This window comes from Camelus ferus, chromosome 7 (assembly GCF_009834535.1).
Source record: "Camelus ferus isolate YT-003-E chromosome 7, BCGSAC_Cfer_1.0, whole genome shotgun sequence".
NCBI lineage: Eukaryota > Metazoa > Chordata > Mammalia > Artiodactyla > Camelidae > Camelus > Camelus ferus.
Window position 1 is genome coordinate 66,470,002 of NC_045702.1, and position 19,127 is coordinate 66,489,128.

Below are 19,127 nucleotides of genomic sequence, written 5' to 3' on the forward strand. Positions count from 1 at the left end.
ACCTATTGGCCAGCACTAGAGTGGCTGCCGACAGTTTGGTTAACATCAACTAGTCAATTCATTTTGTCTAAAATGTTTAGTGTCTCTTTTAGAACAGATGCTTTCTGGTAGGCATTAATATGTACTCTAAAGATCGTCACTCTTTGTGTTCACTTTTGTTTATCTATCCACATAGGCTTTCTTGCATAACTCCTGGTACAAAATATTGGGTTCTTCAGGAAGCAGATGCTGGGAGTTTAAAAAAAGTTTATTGAGGTGTTACATCTGTGAATGAAAAGTGGAAAAAGCAAGATTGGGCACAGAGAGCCATCAGACCATGATGAAGAGTTGACAAAGCATCTGTCACTCCAGTAGGTTGTTATGGTGCAAAGATTAGTTGTTAGAGGAGACTTGCATTTTGTGGACAGGATTAAGCCTTTGTACCACTACCTTTCTCTATCATCATTGCCTTGGGACCAGCCTAAGAAGAGGATGACTTCATCTTGAAACCTGAGATGCATGCTGATGGAGCCAACAGCCAAAGACTGTGAATTTGCCACATTCTTTACAGCTGAATGGCGAATCACTTTTTGAAGAAAGTGGGGTCTGAACAGTGTTTTCAGCACCTGCCACAATGAAGCAATTGGAACACTGAGTCCAGGACTCAAATGACTTGTCTGGGCCCAAGATATGCATTTGTGATCTGCATCGCAAGGGCTGGTGCAATAGTGTGTAATCAAACCACTGTGTGAATGTGAAATTTCCTAGGAAGAAAATGAGGAGTGGGATGAAGAGAGCATCTAAGACGGATATTGAGGGGACTCCAGTGTGGTTTTTTTGCCATCTTTTTTAAAAAATTGAAATATAGTGAGTTACAATGTGTCAATTTCTGGTGTATAGCAAAATGTTTCAGTCATACATATACATACATATATTCATTTTCATATTCTTTTTCATTATAAGTTACTATAAGATATTGAATATAGTTCCCTGTGCTATACAGAGTAAATTTGTTTTTTATCTATTTTATATATAGCAGTTAGTATTTGCAAATCTCAAACTCCAGTTTATCCCTTCCCACTCCCCTTCCCCTGATAACCATAAGTTTGTTTTCTATGTCTGTGAGTCTGTTTCTGTTTTATAGATAGGTTCATTACTATCTTCTTTTTTCTTTCTTTTTTTTTTAAGATTCTGCATATGAGTGATATTATATGGTATTTTTCTTTCTCTTTCTGGCTTACTTCACTTAGAATGACAATCTCCAGATCCATTCATGTTGCTGCAGATGGGATTATTTTATTCTTTTTTATAGCCAAGTAGTATTCGATTGTATAAATATACCAATAGCTGAGTAGTATTCCATTGTATAAATATACCACAGCTTCTTTATCGAGTCATCTGTTGATGGACATTTAGGTTGTTTCCATGTCTTGACTATTGTAAATAGTGCTGCTGTGAACATTGGGGTACATGTATCTTTTTGAATTTGAGTTGAGGGGACTCCAATATTTAATGGCCAGGTAGAAGAGAATAAGTCTGGAGCAGAGACACAAGAAGAAGTGATTAGAAAGGTAGTAGGATCGTAGGAGAGAGCAGACAAAAAATCCAAGGAAAGAGAGTGTAATTGGCCTGACTGTTGAAGACCTTGAGAGATCAAGTAGTGTAATCCAAGGACTGAAAAATGTCAGTCAAAATTAGTGACACAGAGCTTATTGGTGATGATGGGGCAGAAGCCAAATTCCAGGAGTTGAGAAATACGTGTACGAGGTAATAGGAAGTTTGATAAATCTTTAGAGAAATATAGGCTTTAAACGTTGGTTTTAAAAAAGTTTTTTTTTTTGATTCCAGATATATTTGTAGCTCTAGACAACCAGCCAAAAATGTGAACAGGAGTAGAAATACTATTACTCTTAAGGGATTCTATTCTATTCTAATTATCTTACTTACTTTGAAAACTATTCAAATTCTATTCTAATTATCTTACTTACTTTGAAAACTGTCTATTCCAGGACTTTAAATTTTAACTTAAATATTTATCTAATAGATATAAATCAGTTGGAAAAATAAATCCATGACATAGATGATAAAAACATTAAAGGAAAAAGCATTCTATTTCAGCATTTTTTACATAGCAGTAAATGTATCATTATCTGTATGTAGTTTTACCTTTCAGAGTAATATAAAAATTAATTAAATGGGACCTTTCTGAAAGTATAGACAAATCAATTTGTAGCTATTTAATAGTTCAATATTAAGTGAGACAATTACAGTGAAGTTAGAGTATCCAGTACATTAGAACAATTAGTGCATTAGGATTATATCATGTAAGATAAATGACTGAAAAAGAGGCTGCGAATAATGAAGAAGTGAATGAGTGGGAAATATTTTTGTTGGCCTTATCTTGCACTTTCGTTTTTTAAAAAGTGGTAAGGAATAATCTCAGATCCCTTAGAGTATAATATAAAGAATGATTTATCATTACAATGATTTAGTAGTGTCCAGCTGCTGAAATGGCAGTCTTCAATAAATATAGCACACATCCCCCCAGAGATATTTAACAAGAATTTTTGATCACCAATTATGAGAGAGACATCATTCAAGTTCTTAGGCATATAAGATGATAGTAGACGTTATGACTCTATAAACCACCTGGTTTCCAGTATAAGCTTGGATTTATTTGTGATAATCCACACTTTGTTGCCATATCTCATTTTGGGCCCTGGGTACTTTCTGGGAACACAGGTACACTTTGCAACTTTACTTGTTTTTGAACAATGACAGAGACATTCTTACCTGATTCAACTGGAATGGTAGTTGGTTAGCTTATCAGCAATGTGGCTAAAACCTAGAATTTTTTTCTTAAAAATTTTTCTTCCTCCTTTTTTCAAAAATCTTAAAAAATTAATGTGTTAAATATGTAATTCAAACTTAAAACATAAAAATTTGTACTTTTTGGCCAAACTTTTGAAATACAGTCATGGGTTTTGTTTTGTTTTGTTTTTTTTAAATGTTTTGCACATGAAAGTTTTATAGTTTCTTCATGTATATGTGATGTATACACACAATACGCATCACATATATTTCTCAGTTTTGTTTCTTAAAATAGGATGGAAAGTTTAAAACACTCATGTAGTGAACTGAGAGCTCCTATGTTTTTAATTTTTTTTTCCACCTATCTTTGGGAATGCCTGGCCAACACCTAATTCAATAACAGTAGTTCTTAGAGATTCATCTTTACTGAGTCACTAAAGTAAATGAGACAGTATGATTCTATTTAGCATTTCTCAAACATTTAAGTTAGTTTCTGTTGAAACAACAACTTTGTTTTTTCACTTATATTTCATTGATTTTTGTGATATTTATTTGAATTACATACTTATAATAATAAGCTCAACTGGAATCAACAGGTTTGACCAAACCCAACTGACTTGATGGCAACACAATTCAACTGATGGGAATAGAAGTGTGTGGATATAAAGGGGAAGAGTATTAGCTATGACTGTGTAGTGTGACAAGGTCCTTAGTAGGTTTTATAGAAGAAATGAAGACCATAATTTTTTCATCAGGGGTTAAGTGGATGGTGGTTGAAAGACATTATGTGTACCTATTGGGTAGATTCATCAGATAGTTATGGTATTGTGGTCATGAAACTTTGTTATGTAATGTTTTCAATGGAAAAGTTGAAGGAGGGACTCCAGGCCTGGTTTTTTCGGGGCTCTTCATTCTTTAGTGATTCTCTAGATAAGTTTCCCAATCCAAGACCTCAATTTCTTCATCTATTAAATATAAAGATCATAAAATTGTGGGGAAAAAATTAAGTTGTGATGATTAAATAAGATAATCCATGTAAAATACTTAGTACAGTTTTTGGCTGCACTTAATAAATGTTAGCTATTACTTTCAGGGTCTGATCAGAGTGGCTTGCACTCATTACCATCTCACTGCCTGGAAGGCTTCTGGAGCTCTAGTATCAAACTTCCTGCTACATCTTTGAAGGACGCTTATAATATTTGAAAACCTATCCTGTTTATCTCAGTGATATAAATTCACTATTTTTCTTTCTCACAATATAAACATAAGAATGAAAAAACTGTAACTACATGAACCAGCATGTTGATGAGTTACGGATGCTAGGCAGAGGAGTGTAGATACTATGTGATTCCATTTAGATAAAGCCCGTACATGCAGAACCAGTCTTCAGTGTTAGAAGACTGGAAACTGATTAGTCTTGGCAGGTAGGGGTTAAGTGACTGGAAGGGCTGGTGGTCACGTTCTGTAATTTGACTTGGATGCTGGTTACAAGGTATGTTCACTTAGTTAAATTTGTTTAGTTGTACATGTAAAACTTGTCCATTTTTCTTTATTTGTTATATTTAACAAAAGGTTAAAAGTGAACATGCCTGACTTTCTTTAGATTAAAGAAGATAGATCCTTAACTTGTTCAGAGTACAGGTTATACAAAGATAAACCCATAGTAACCTATTTATTTGGAGAAAATATGGCTTTACAAGGACAGACTCTCCCATGATTCCTTAGTATAAAAAGCTGGTCATTGAGGTGGGTAATTCATTTAGGAAAAGAGATACATCCTTGGAGAGCGAAGATTGAAACATCAAACCCTTCTCTTTTGAGGTCTGATGTTACTGGAACTTCTTTAATGGGTTGTATTGGTCCTAATAGAAGACAGAATGTCCTCAAAGTCTCTCAAAGGGTTGCTAACCATTAGGGAAGGAGGAAATGATCTGATAATTGAGGCTTGGAGGTTCATGAATGTAGAGCTGGGTACATCACACATCTGTTAGAACATGTAGGCTGTGCTGACTTAAGCCAGTCTGTGTGTCTCTTCCTTCTGACCACAGTGATTGTTTCAGACATGGGTGCAGAACCAGATCAGAACAATGATGTTTAAGGTGACACTTGCTGAGCTATCTTGTCAAAAGAAAGATAAAACATTCAATTATGGGAAATGGCAGGGGAGACATTTCTTTTGTCCTAGATGTTAAGATATAACATGTAAAGCTGGTTAGGTTGTAGCCATATTACTGTTACCAGCAGGGAAATCCTAAAGCTTCCCAGGAAGGCCAATACCTGAGGATAAATCCTATATTGTACAAGGCAGAGTGAAGAGATGGCAAGAAACTGAGTCTCTGATGACATATATTCCTTTATTGTTAAAGCCAATTTGAGGTGATTTTTCTCTCAAATATAATGATTGCCAGTAGATTCAACAACGTAATTATTTTTAAGAATGCATGTAATATAGTTCAACCTGACTTTACCTGTATGTAAATGTTGACAGCGGAAGGAACCACATAAAATGCTTGGTCTGAGTTCCTTAGCTCCTGTGAGTGGTTCTGTTTTCATCTCTCCCTGACTTCTACCTCTTCCTTCCACTTAATTTTGAAGGACTTCCTGAGATTATTGTATCCTTACATCTAGTTTATTCTTATATGAGATCTACTATACTACCTTCATATAGGGCACAAGGCAGAAATTTGGCCATTAAAATATTTGTTGAATAATAATTATTTATTTTAGAGTAGATCTTAGTTTTTTTTTAAGCTATAGAAGAGATGACTTCTTGTAATTATTTCTTAAGTATCCATAACTTAGAAATCTGTCATCCCTAGATTCTAACTATGTCAACAGAGACCAGGAAAGATGATTTCTGCTGAGCAGCATGGAAGTCATTAACAGCTTGGCTTGTCTCCATATTTCATTCAACACTTTCATACCCTTCCTCATTCTATTTCCAGTATGTTCATGTTTTCCCGGAATAGCTATGAAATTATGTAATTACTATCCAAATCAGCAATGCTGACACAGCCATTGGCAGTAAGTACAGAGAAATTGATCAACTTATTTTCAAGAAAACATTCCAAAGGAGTCAGATCTATTTTGAAACACCAGGGAGAGTCTGATCTATTAATACAATCAATGTTTCTGTCATTACACTAAATGGCTTCTGAAAACTGTCCCCACACTGACTCCAAGAATGCGTACTCCCAGGTGGTCAACAGCCACCTTGAATTTCTACACAGGTGCCATGGTTTGCCCATCACAAGGCCAAAGGTCCTGGATCCAGAGGGGTGGGGAAAAGTCTATAAAATAACATATTTAAAGGGGAAAATAATCAATGGTCAGGTAGGTGGTATATGGAGACAACAGTGTGTTACCAGCCAAGAAGTTTTAAAGTAAGGGAAATGGCATTTTCCTTTGAGATTAAATATGTAAAATCAATATATAGCTGATGTGTCAGACATAAAATATTACCTGGCAAGACAGAAAGACCCACAAATAAAAGTAAGATGTAATCGTGACTTAACTGGTAATGTGTGTATATGTGTATTTCTGAGTATGCACAGATATAAAGTAAATTAATCCAATTTCTCATCTGAAAAATGCAACTAGTTCTGTTTCATAGGACTGTTGTGAGGATTAAATGGAATGAAGCATGTAAAGCATTTCGTACAGTACCTATTGCATAACAAGAGCTTGGAGGGTTGAAGAAGGAAAGGGTAGGCACAAGGGTGCATAAGCAATGTTATCCATTTGCGCTTTTTTCTGCACAGTCTGAAGTCTCCCCAGGAACTGCTCCAAGTGCTTTATATGTTTTAACTCCCTTAATCCCCACAACAGGTACTTTTAAGCACCTTTAAGACAGGTATTGTTATGTCCCTTTTGCAAATTAAGAAGCTGACACTAAGAGGTTACTTAAGCTTAACTTTGTCAAGATTTCAGAGTTGGCAAGTGGTCAAGTATTGGAGCCAGGATAGACCTCAGTCAGTCTGTGTTGTCTGCGTCTATGGAGTGTGTATGTAGCTAGAACCCACTTTGGGGTTCTAATGGGTTCTAGGGGTTCCTAATTTGTGTCCACAGTCTGTCTTATCCAAAATTTGTCACCTCATGGTTCTTAGCTTGTGAAACTGCTTACATACTCAAAGAAATTTGTGTAATTATAAATTTACAGGAGACCTCTACATTCTTTAATCTTTCCACCTGCTTCCAGACATCTGGTGATTGCAGTTTCTCTTAAGAACTGTTTAGATTTTCTTAATTATTTGCATGCCTAGTCACTTTAGATTTTATCTTGAACATTTTGAATATGATGTTTTGAGCTTCTAGGTCCTATAAAGTTCCTCTGGAATTGTTGATTTTGTTGTTGTTTTAGCAGGCAGTCAGCCTGGTCCAGTTAGACTGCAAATTCCGAGTATCTTCTGTGGGCAGTGGTTCAGTTTTTAAAGTCTTTACAGCTAATTGGATCCCATCCCATGTGTGTTCCACTGAGTATGAGTCTGGAACATGGGTGCGTCTATATCATAGATCAGTTCTAAAGCCTTTATTGATGCTGTTTTGGGTCTCTTTTGCACATGCACATCTTGTGGGTGAGCCTGGGACTTGTGTGGGTTCATACAGGGATACCTGGATTGAGAGACTCTCATTCAGCTCTTCTCCTGTGATCTCCCCAGCATCTAAGGATTCATTATTCCAGTTCTCTGACTGAAAAACTGCAGTTTCTCTCAGAGTTTAGCCTCCCCACACTGTTGTGTACTTCCCATAAGTGGGGACACAAGAGCAAGAGGAAAAATAACGAAAAATATATCCTGTGTTTCCTCCGTGCTTTTTTAGGGTGGAGAGCAAGCCCTTTCCTGGGTCTTTGGGCTGGAAATAAGGGCTTTCTCTCAGGGTTTTAGGAGCCCATATGATCATAACTGTCATTGCCCTCATACTAGGCTTTGCTTTGGGGAAGGCTTGGCTAGAGAAAAAGAAAAACAACAAAAACAGAGATTTCTCCTATGCTCTCAGGCATGCTGTTACCCATCCTCTAGTCAGAAAGAGTATTTCTCTTAGAAATTCTCATGTCCATACCTGCTGCACAATTCCAGGATTTGGGCTGCCCTCAGGTCTAAGCTGAGAAACTCTGATGTGTAGGTTGTTCTTTGAGTTTTGGTTGTGTTTCTTCAATATGCCTGCTCATATTTATTTTCAGATAATTGCTTTTTGTGTTCTCTTGCAGGAGTTTTAGTTGTCACCAGGAGAGTGAGGATGTAGTGGGTTTACAGCACCATTAAATGGAACCAGGATCTCCTTGGTTAGCTTTTAAACTAAGATACTGCATTCCTGTGTGATCTGATAAATTCAATCTGTGTTGTGATATAAGGAACCTTAATCCACTAGAGTTACTTATTTGTGGATTTGTTTATTCACTAAATATTTAAATACCTACTACATTCTATACCTTAAAATGTGTTGTAATACATTTATAAATAATTCCCAGTTACTACCCAAGTTTCTCATAGTGTGGTACAGAAGACAGATATACCAGTAACTGTAGTACAGACTAAATGCTATAGTGGATCTTGGATTTTCTTTCTGCGGGACAAACCCCAAGTAGTGAACTTTCTCAAAGGCTAAGCTCTGTGGAACAGATATCCCTGGTCTTTTCTTTTCCTCATAGTTCCCCATTTCCCTCTCTGCTTTTTTCTTTAATATAGTTTAGAATAGTTAGTTCCAAGGTGCAACTAAATGTTTCCCTTTTACAAAGAAGTTTTAAACCATATATTTTAAGCATAATTAAAAATAAATTCTCACTTTAATGGGTTACTTGAGAAGAATTTAGAACGTGGATTCATCTTTCCAAATTTCCTCTGCCATCATTACCCCTTGGTCTCAAGATCTTATCTCTTGACCAAGGATCAGTCCTCTGAGTTGCACACTTCAAAAATATGTTCATTTAACCATGGAGCCATTGCTAAGCTGTAACTGTGAGTTCTATTTTAGCTTCTCTTCAGGACTCCAAACCACCCCTTATCTTAGTTATCTATCACTGCTTAACAAAATATCCCTAAAACTTGGTGGCTTAAAATAACAAACACGTATTATCTCACATTTTCTGTGAGTCAGATGCTAGAAACTTCTGGTTCTGAGTCCCTTTTGAGGTTTCAGTTAAGTTGTCAGATGTGGCTGTGGTCTCATCTGAAGTTTGGCTGGGGAATGATACACTTCTGAGTTCATTCAGTTCCACTTGTGATATTGGACTGAGGGCTTCTGTTCTTTGCTAGCTGTTAATCAATTCCTAGTCATGTCTCTCCAGCTCTTTGCTATGTATCTCCAGAGGGCTGTTTTTAACATGACAGCTGACTTCCCTCCCAGTGAGTATGTGAGAGAGAACATCAAAGATAGAAGCTATGGTCTTTATGGAACATAATCGCAGATAATAAGCCATCACTTTTTGTCATACTCTGTTAGAAGCAAGCCACTAATCCAGCCCACATTCAAGAGGAGGGGATTGCAATCCCTGCCTGCCCAGTTCAGTGCATTTCTTATTTGCTATACACAGGACTCCTCTATCCTAATTCATGGGCTAATATATAGCCTTTGCATGCTCACTCAAAACATCTAAAATTCCATAGGTATTTATCTCTGACCTTTTAATTTGTTTATTCATCATAGATTTGAACTACTTCTCGCCTAGTGGGTTGGATTCAATCAGACTAAATTTCCCTTTTAAAATATCCTGCAGGAAGTCATAATACACATTTATATGTTAAAAAAATAACCATCTTCCTAAAGAAGTCTCTGCTATCTTTCAAAAAGTATGTACAATAGTTAAGATAAATTTGATTTAGACATGCCTTGTCTGCCTCTTGTTTGGTTGTTGTTTCTCATCCCTCAATTACTTTTGGGAGAGGGAGGACATTTTTTCACAGTGGAAAATCTTTTATCACTCAGGTCCCTTTGAGTATAATTTTTCAGGACGTGATTTTGGGAGAACTCTACATATTCAAAATTATATTATTATTTAGGTATTAATGTATAACTGAAGATATGCTTATCAAAATCACAGCAAGGGCATTGCTGCTATGGAAAAATACTTACTCTATTTTTATTGTATGATCTGCTCTGATAAGACTATCTCTAATAGAAGAGAATGGACAATCTTAACATTTTTGCATTCTGTGACTTAGAATGGGAATGCCACTTATAATCTTATAGTTAATACATTTGTGTCTAGTTCAGATTTTAATACATTAAACGTATCTCATATCCTACAAAATGTACTGTTTTTCTTTTTCGTAGGATTTAATTTTCCCTCCTTTCTTGAAAGTTTTTAGTTTGACAAAACTAAATTTGGAGTGTCCTTTTTCATCTGTTCAGGCAATGATCTACTTGTTGCTAAAGCTAGTTGAGCACTAATGACCATGGCATTATCACAGTGCTACAGTAGCACATGGCTTTATGTTGAGAGCCATGGGAAATAAGGGCATGAGCATTTGGTGCTGAGGGGTTTAGAAGTCCAGAGACAGACTCTACAGACAAGGCAATTGAAATATAATCACTGTACATGGATAATGAAGCACAAAAACCAATTTCACTTACATCTTAAAAAAAAGTTGTATATTTCATTATCCTTTGTCAAAAATTTTATTCATTGAACAAAATGTATTGAGTACCCATATATGCCTTTTCTGAGCTGAGAGCAATCACTTTCTTCAGAACTCATAGTATGATAGAGAAAACGAGATTAAATCCTAGAATGCAATCTCCTTTTTTTTAATAAAATGAAGAATTAAGAGCTTTTTGAGAAAAAAATTTTTATTATGAAATATACGTATATAAACTTTTGAGCAAAAAACATTCACCACCCTTTAGCTGATAAAGAAAATATTGAATGTTAATGGTTTAACTGTGTAACAACCCTTTAAAATCCTCTCACCAAAGATGGACATTTAACAGTCATTTTAATCCTTTGCAAACAGCAGTATCCACAAATCTTAGTGCTCTTAACCTGTTACTTCCAGATCAAAGAACTTCAATCATTCCTCTTTATTCATAGAGTATACCCCAAACTTTTAAGCCAAAAGTATGAAGACTTGTGGTCCCAGAAGACCTTTCTAACCCATCTTTCATTTTTTCATTCCTTTATTTGAATTTCGCAGTGAATAGTTGTTACAACACAATTTTAACCAAGCCATTCTCATGCTTTCTACTGTGTGTCTCCATGCCTTTCTATGTGTTGTCCCCTTCACTTGGTTTTTTGACTGGTTCTTTTTGTGTTTTCAATTGAAGTGTAGTTGATTTACAATGTTGTGTTAGTTTCTGGTGTACAGCATAGTGATTCAACTATACATATGTACATATTCCTTTTCATTATAGGTAACTACAAGATATTGAATATTGCCCCCTGTGCTATACAGTAGGACCTTGTTATTTATCTATTTTGTATATAGTAGTTAGTATCTTCAAATCCCAAACTCCTAATGTATCCCTCCCCACCCCCTTCCCCCTGGTAACCATAAGTTTGTTTTCTATGTCTATGAGCCTGTTTCTGTTTTGTAGATGAGTTCATTTGTGCCATTTTTTTCCCCGATTCCACGTATAAGTGATATCATCTGTTATTTTTCCTTCTCTTTCTGGCTTACTTCACTTAGACTGATGATCTCCAAGTCCATCTGTGTTACTGCAAATGGCATTATTTTATTCCTTTTAGTGGCTGAGTAGTATTCCATTGTACATATATACCACATCTTTATCCAATCATCTGTTAATGGACATTTAAGTTGCTTCCATGTCTTGGCTATTGTAAATATTGCTGCTGTGAGCATAGAGGTGCATGTATCTTTTCTAATTTGAGTTCCCTCCTGATATATGCCCAAGAGTGGGAACCCTGGATCATATGTTAAGTCTGTTTTTAGTTTCTTAAGGAATCTCCATACTATTTTCCATAGTGGCTATACCAAACTACACTCTCACCAACAGTGTAGGAGGGTTTCCTTTTCTCCACACCGTCTCCAGCATTTATCATTTGTGGACCTTTGAATGATGGCCATTCTGACTGGTGTGAGATGATACCTCATTGTAGTTTTGATTTGCATTTCTCTGATAATTAGTGACACTGAGCATTTTTTTCATGTGCCTGTTGGCTATTTTTATGTCTTCATTGGAGAGATGTTTGTTTAGGTCTTCTACCCATTTTTGGATTGGGTTGTTTGCTTTTTTGTTATTGAGTTATATGAGCTGTTTGTATATTCTGGAAGTTAAGTCCTTGTCAGTTGCATCATTTGCAAATATTTTCTCACATTCCATAGGTTGTCTTTTTGTTTTGCTTGTAGTCTCCTTTGCTGTGTAAAAGCTTTTAAGTTTAATTAGGCCCCATTTGTTTATTTTTGCTTTTATTTCTATTGCCTGGGTAGAATGACCTAGGAGAACATTGCTACAATTTATACCAGGGAATGTTTTGCCTACGTTCTCTTCTAGGAGGTTTATGATGTCTTGTCCTGTTAACTGGTTCTTAACCATAGGCAGTTTTGCCCTTTCCCTCCTCCTCCTGCTAGGGTTATTTGACAATGTCTGACTTTCTGGTTGGTACCACTGGCGGGTATCCCTGGCATCTGGTGGTTAGAGGCTAGGAATACTGCTAAACATCCTACAAGGCACAGGAAAGATACACATGACAAAGAATTTCCTCTTCCAAAACATTCCTAGTGCCAAGATTGAGAAACCTGACCTAGACAGTCCTTTCCTTTGCTCTTTGTTCAAATTCGAACCATTCTTTATGGCCTCTCTTAATAATTATTTTCTCTATGAAAGCTGGTCTTGGTCTTTCCATCCAAATAATCACTCTTTTGACTCTGAACCTTCTGGCAAAGTACTTTTTGGGACTTAACACTTTTATTTTTTATTTATTGAAGATGATTTTTAAAGAGAAGTATTAGATTCATAGCAAAATTGAGAGGAAGGTACACAGATTTTTCATACATTTTCTGCTCCCATATATGCATAATTTCTACCATATCAACATCCCTCACCAGATGGTATATTTTTAGAGTTGTTGAACCTCCATTGACACATCATAACCATCCAAGGCCCATAGTTTACACTAGGGTTCACTTTTGATGTTGTACATTCTCTGGATGACAAATGTATGATGGCATGCATCCAACATTATATTATAATACAGAGTATTTTCAATGCCCTAAAAATCTCTCTGCCACACCCCTACAGCCCCCATCCCTGGCTCCTGCTATCTTTTTCCTGTCTCCACTATTTTGCCTTTTCCAGAATGTCATATAGTTGGAGTCATACAACTATAAGTACGTAGCCTTTTCTAATTGGCTTCTTTTGCTTAATAATATGCATGTAGTGTTCCTCTATGTCTTTTCATGTCTTGATAGCTCATTTCTTTTCAGCACTGAATAATCTACCATTGTGTGGCTATACCACAGTTTATTTATCCATTCATCTACTGAAGGACATCTTGGTTGCTTCCAAGTTTTGGCAGTTATAAAAAAAAGCTGCTTGCTATGAATATTCATGTGCAACTTTTTGTGTGGACATAAGTTTTCAGTTCCTTTGGGTAAATAACAAAGGGTGCAATTGCTGGATCATATGGTTAGAGTATGTTTAATTTTTGCCAACTCCTTTTTATACCCACTTCTATTCTTTCCATCCTCTAAAGCTCAACTTATGTTATATCTTCTTCAGGAAGACTTTTCAGATCACTTCTGCTCACAGAATTCTTTCCTCCCTTTAAAATTATTTTGTAGAGGTAGTATGGTATAGAGTAGTGATTCTCAAACTTAAGCAGGCATCAGAATGCTGGTAAAGAGGGCTTGTTAAAACATGGATTTTTTTGGTCTCATCCTCAGAGTTTGTGACACTGTAGTCTGGATAGAACTCAATAATTTGAATTTCTAACAAGTTTCCAGGTGATGCTGATGTGCTGGTCTGGGGACCACACTTTGAGACCCACTGCTATAGAAGTATAGAAGACCATCCTTGGAAGCCAGACTGATCTGGATTTGTATCCCAGTTCCTCTACTTCCAAGGTGTGACAGTGACCTAGTTATTTTACCTCTCTAAACCTCAGTTTCCTCACCTGTAAAAAGAGAACAATAATAGTAACTACCTCACAGATTAATTTATGAAGATTTAACAAAATGACATATAAATATGCCAGCTATTATTTTTGTTGCAATGAATGTTCCATAGTATGGAAAATAAAAGTTTTGAAAATAGAGATTTGTTGACATTCATAGGCCAACCCCAAGAGAGTAGCCAGCAGTTCCAAGACTGGCATGTAAGCAAGCTACATGGAGAAATGGAGAAACTGTTTGTCATACAATGGCTATAATGACCCATTTCTATGTACATATTACTTTATCCTTAACAAGAGGAACGAAGAGTGTTGACACAGTACCATTTGATACAGGGCATCCCTATTGGGCAGAATTTTATTCTAAGCTTCTCAAAGGATTAGCTCTTCGTAGTGTTAGGCTTACCATGTCTGCTTTTAACAGAGACAAGAATATCTGGTCCAGTCTGGTATGTTCAAAATGGCAGGGCTGACTGTGTTTGATGTACACAGTATAAGTCACCGCAGAGATGGCAGGGGAGCTGCTTTCCTCACAAGAGCACAATGGGAATGGCAAGTAGGATCTTGGCATGGACCATCCTGGCAGGCATTTTCACCCATAATTCTTGGCTGGTCTTAGCTGAGTGGCTCTGCTCTGAAGTCTGTCTCTAGGTTGAAGAGGCAGTGCCTATAGAGGAAACTCTTTTCGTGGCTGTGGCAAAGATACAAAAGAACAAGCAGAAATACACAAGGGATATTGAGACCTAGGCTTGGAACTAGCATTCTGTCACTTCTGCCCCCTTCTTTTGGCCAGAGTAAGTTACGTGAGGTGGATAAAGGTAATGCCTCTATAATGTCATTAGTGCAATCAATTTACTGCCAGAATTAACAAAACAAATGAAGGCTCTCCATGAAGAAAATGATCGCATTTTCAACATGAAATCACAATCTGAACAAATTGAGAGGCATAGGATATTCTTGGATGAGAAGATTTAATTATAAAAGCTAATTTTTCTCTACTTGATTTATACATTTCATACAATTCCAATTAGAATACCAACTTGGATTTGTTTTGTGGCATTGTACACAATAACCTGAAACTTCAGTTGGAAGAAAAAGAAATCTCAAAAAAGTCACGAAATCTATCTAAAAGAATAGTGAGGTGGACTTTCCAGATATAGAACATAATATAAAATCATTACAATCCAAGTAATATGAAACTGGCACAGAAGCAGACAAATTGTTCATTCAAACATAGAGAAGGAAGCGTTAAAACTTAACATATTACAAGAGTATTTTAATTCAAGGAGAAAAGATTTATTTATCAATTGGTGCTGGCCCAACTGGTTGTCCATCTATAAGAAAACAAAATTTGATTCCTGTGTTTCACATATTCAAAAGTAAATTCCAGTTAAAAGACTTAACCATCAAAGTTAAATGTTAAGAATTTTAGAAAAAAGTCTAAAAGACAACATATACAGTGTGGGGAGAGAAAGATTAATAATAATAATAATAATAATAATAATAATAATAATAATAATAATAATAATAATAATAATAATATCCTAGCATCTATTTATTAAAACATTTTACAGTAAAATTTTTCTTGCATCAATTTTTAAAAATTAATATATCTGAGACTATAAAGACTAAAAACTTTTTATGCAAAAACGCCTATAAGCATTGCTTGCAGACAATAATTAGATTTGGAGCAAATACTTGCAAAGCAGATGATGGATTTAGCAAGGGTTAATAACTATAATACACAGAGAGCTCTTACAATTTAACAAAGAAGACAAACAACTCAACAGAAGAATAAACAAGGGATATGAATATACAATTCACAAAACCAAGTCCATACAGGTAATAAATATATTAAAAGATGCTCTAATGTGCTAGTCATCATAAAACACAAACAAATTAATATTGACATATTGCTTTACACCTCCCAGACTATCAAATACTGAAAAAAAAAAAATCTAAAAAGGGATAACAGCGATTCCAAGTAGGGATACAGAAATCAAGGGTACACTCATCATGATAGTAAAAGTGAATTTTCATAGTCCACCTCTTTGGTACCCAATTTCACATTTTTCTTCCCACTTAGAAAGCCCTCTCACATTCTTCTTTAGAAAGGCTAGGTCTAAGGTCTCTGGGTGATGTTCGTTCCTTTCCATCTGGCCTCTTTGTGTTTCTCCAGGATCAAATACATAAAAACTTACCTATCAGTTATTGATTCTCAACACAAACATGATTGAACATTAGCAGGAAAAACTGCAAAATAAAACTTCTATTTGAAAAGAGACAGAGTAAAAACATCCAGCTGTCGCATTCAAAAAGCATCCAGCAACCATTCAAATCCTGATGGGTGGGAGAGGCAAGGACTCTGTGATGTCAAGGAAGTTGCTGCCAGTCTAGCAGATCCTGTTTCTGTTTACTGGAAAATCCCTCTGTCCTTCCATTCATGCCTCTAGTACTGAGGTGGAAGTAAGGGATCCTCCCTGAAATATGATGGATGAGGTCAACTGCCTAGTTTTAACAGCTCAGTTCTAGTTGTTCTGTGTTTGGGGGCCTGCAGATGGCATTAGGGGCTGATTTATGAAATCATCAATCTTATATGGGAATGGGGTTTGGGGAATGGGGGTACAGACGTGGATGGGGGAGTAGGGGAGGGCCCAGAAGAGCAAGGAGTTTACCTGCTGGCTCCTTTTTATGTCTCATCTCCCAGAAGATGAACGTCTTCCAAACTCCTCAGTTTTGTTTATCTGGCCCCTCCATTGGAAGACTCAGAGTTCCTGCAGCTCTTCTGAGCTGAGGTGGTAAGAACAGCCAAAGCCTCAAGGGGTACCTCCCGTTCTGTGTGGGACGTAGTAACTGTGGTGGCTCTGTTACAGAGAGCACAGTGGCAGCACTGTCAGTGCCTGGCCCTTACTTCCTGGGAGGCTGAGTCAGCCAGTGGTGTTGGGAGATGCTGCCAGTGATGTGGATAAGTCTGGGTGCAAGTGCATCATGTTCCAGTGTTGGGGAGGCACAGGGAGGCTGGAGCAGATCCAGTACCATCAACTGCCATTTATTCAGAGGGCTGGGGTCTCACACTATTCCCACCCATCTCATGCAGATGCAAATTTTAAAAAAAGGCTGAAAAAATGGGTGTTATCATAGGGCGCATATATTTAATGTTTGCACACATGACTTTTTATTATTTGTTCAGGATCTTACATTTTCTCTCTTTTAATTTTCATTTTGTTAATTTCACTGAAGAGTTGGTGAGACAGATAATAGAAAGGAAGCCATCTACTCTGTGGTGCAGGCAGAAAAAGGAAGGATGAAATGCAAACACCTTTTTATTAGGTCTTGTGTATGCCAGAAATTGTACTAGATTGGGCAGATATGTTAAGTTGGTGATTCTCAAGCTTGAGTGTGTATCAGAATCACCTAGGAACTTTGACTAAAATGCAAATGTTCAGGTCTTGTCCTACTTCAGTGAACCTCTGTATCCTGTATTGACTTTCTGGGTAGTTCCAATTTATACCGAACTTTGAGTTCTCCCAATGTTAACTCATTATATCTGAGGGACATATCATTTCTCTCCTTAGAGAAGCCCAAGTTAGGATTCAGGGAGGTTAAGTAATTGGTTTGAATTGGCTGGAAGAGAGACAGGAGCTTAAATAATTTTTGCCTGCGAGTTTAGAAGCTTGGAGATCTCAGTTCATGTTAATATGACATTGTTCTGACTTACAGTCTGGTGAATACTGATGACAGGCATGCTTAGAAAAAAAGTACTGCATATTAACTAAAGAAACAAGCATACTTTCTCAGTGTTAGTTTGCCACCTTATATTATTAGCCCATTTTTTCATCAAAAATTTCAAAAGTTGTTTGCACGTAGTTTAAAAAAACAATGAAGGAAGTTTTTCCCTCAATATTTGGTGTTTCTAATGCATCCTAGGGAAGGGCATGGGCAGTGTTTATACACTTTTTAATACATGTTGGGTCATCTCCCTCCCCACCCAATCCCAGCTTTGTTAATTTCCCACTGCAATATAGAATAAGTTGTAAACTCCTTTGTATGAGCTAAAAGACTTCTTGATCTGGCCTTGCCTGCTTCTTCAACTATTTCAGCTGTCTTCTTTAGCCCTATTTCACTTCACTGGCTTTGTGCTGTCTGAGAGTCTTACATCAGATGGTTTTTCTGCCTGACTCTCCTGTAGTCTGGTTTACAGGTATTACCTCCGCCTATCTTATGCAGATTGTCTATTAGTCTGTTTTCTTTATAGTGTTGATCACTATCTGAAAGTGTCTTATTTATTTGATTACTTTTTTATTGAAGTATAGTTCATTTACAATGTTGTGTTAGTTTCTGGTGTACATCATAGTGATTCAGTTATACATATATATTTTTTATTATAGGTAATTATAAGCTATTGAATATAGTTCCCTGTGCTATACAGGGGGAACTTGTTTATCCATTTTGTATATGGGAGTTTGTATTTGCTATATTTGCTTACTTGCTTACTATCTTTCTCCTCTACTCACAAGTAAGCTCTATGAGAGTAAGGACTTTGTCTTGTTCTTCTATGTTTCCATAATATCTAGGGAAAAAACCAGTGCTTGGCACATAACAGAGCATAATACATATTTGTTGAATGAATATGCCTTTCTGATACATACATAGGAACAGACACAAACAAACACATACACATGCACACACTCTAAGAAATTTACACCAGTGGGATCATGCTATCATTTAAAACAATTAATTATGTGACTTGGAGATTTTCCCAGAAAAGCACATATAGATCTATCTAGTTCTTTTTTTTTTTTTTAATGGCTTAAAGATCTGTAGGATATAAAATTTACTTAAAAATTGAAAGGTGAAGGGCAGAATGTAGTACTATTTTGTGGATGTACTGTGATTCATTTATCTAGACTGATGGATATTTTGTTTGACTCCAGGAGTTTGCCATTTCAAAAATGCAGCAATGAATATAATCATACTAGTAGCCTGAGTACTTTTGTTTATCTCTCACTTAAAATTTTAATCTTTCAGAGGCATACATACTTAAATGGTATTTTATCAGAATCACCATATTATGTGACTTATTGCTGGTGGCAAGGAGATATTATTAATTAAAATTAATACCTAAGGATTTTCAAAGATCAAGAGAATGATTACTAGGGAGAAAAGTTCTTACTTTAGCTCCAGACTTACTGTAAGTGATATTATATATGAGATGCCAAGTTTTAAATGAATTTCCTAAAAAAAGAAAGAAGCATTTTCCTTATTACTCTGA

General features: G+C 36.2%; 1 long non-coding RNA gene across 4 annotated transcripts in view; it reads left to right on the top strand.

Moving 5' to 3' along the window:
• Window positions 1-19,127, top strand: part of LOC116664997 — a 74,774-nt gene that overhangs the window by 23,418 nt on the left and 32,229 nt on the right. Inside the window, exon 5 of one of the 4 annotated variants that reach the window (XR_004321571.1) lies at window positions 7,997-10,454. The exons of 2 other annotated variants lie outside the window; for them this stretch is intronic. This is a non-coding gene — a long non-coding RNA (uncharacterized LOC116664997). Of the gene's footprint in view, window positions 1-175; window positions 923-7,996; window positions 10,455-19,127 lie in introns of those variants that run through there. One more of the 4 variants, XR_004321570.1, reaches the window with a different exon arrangement.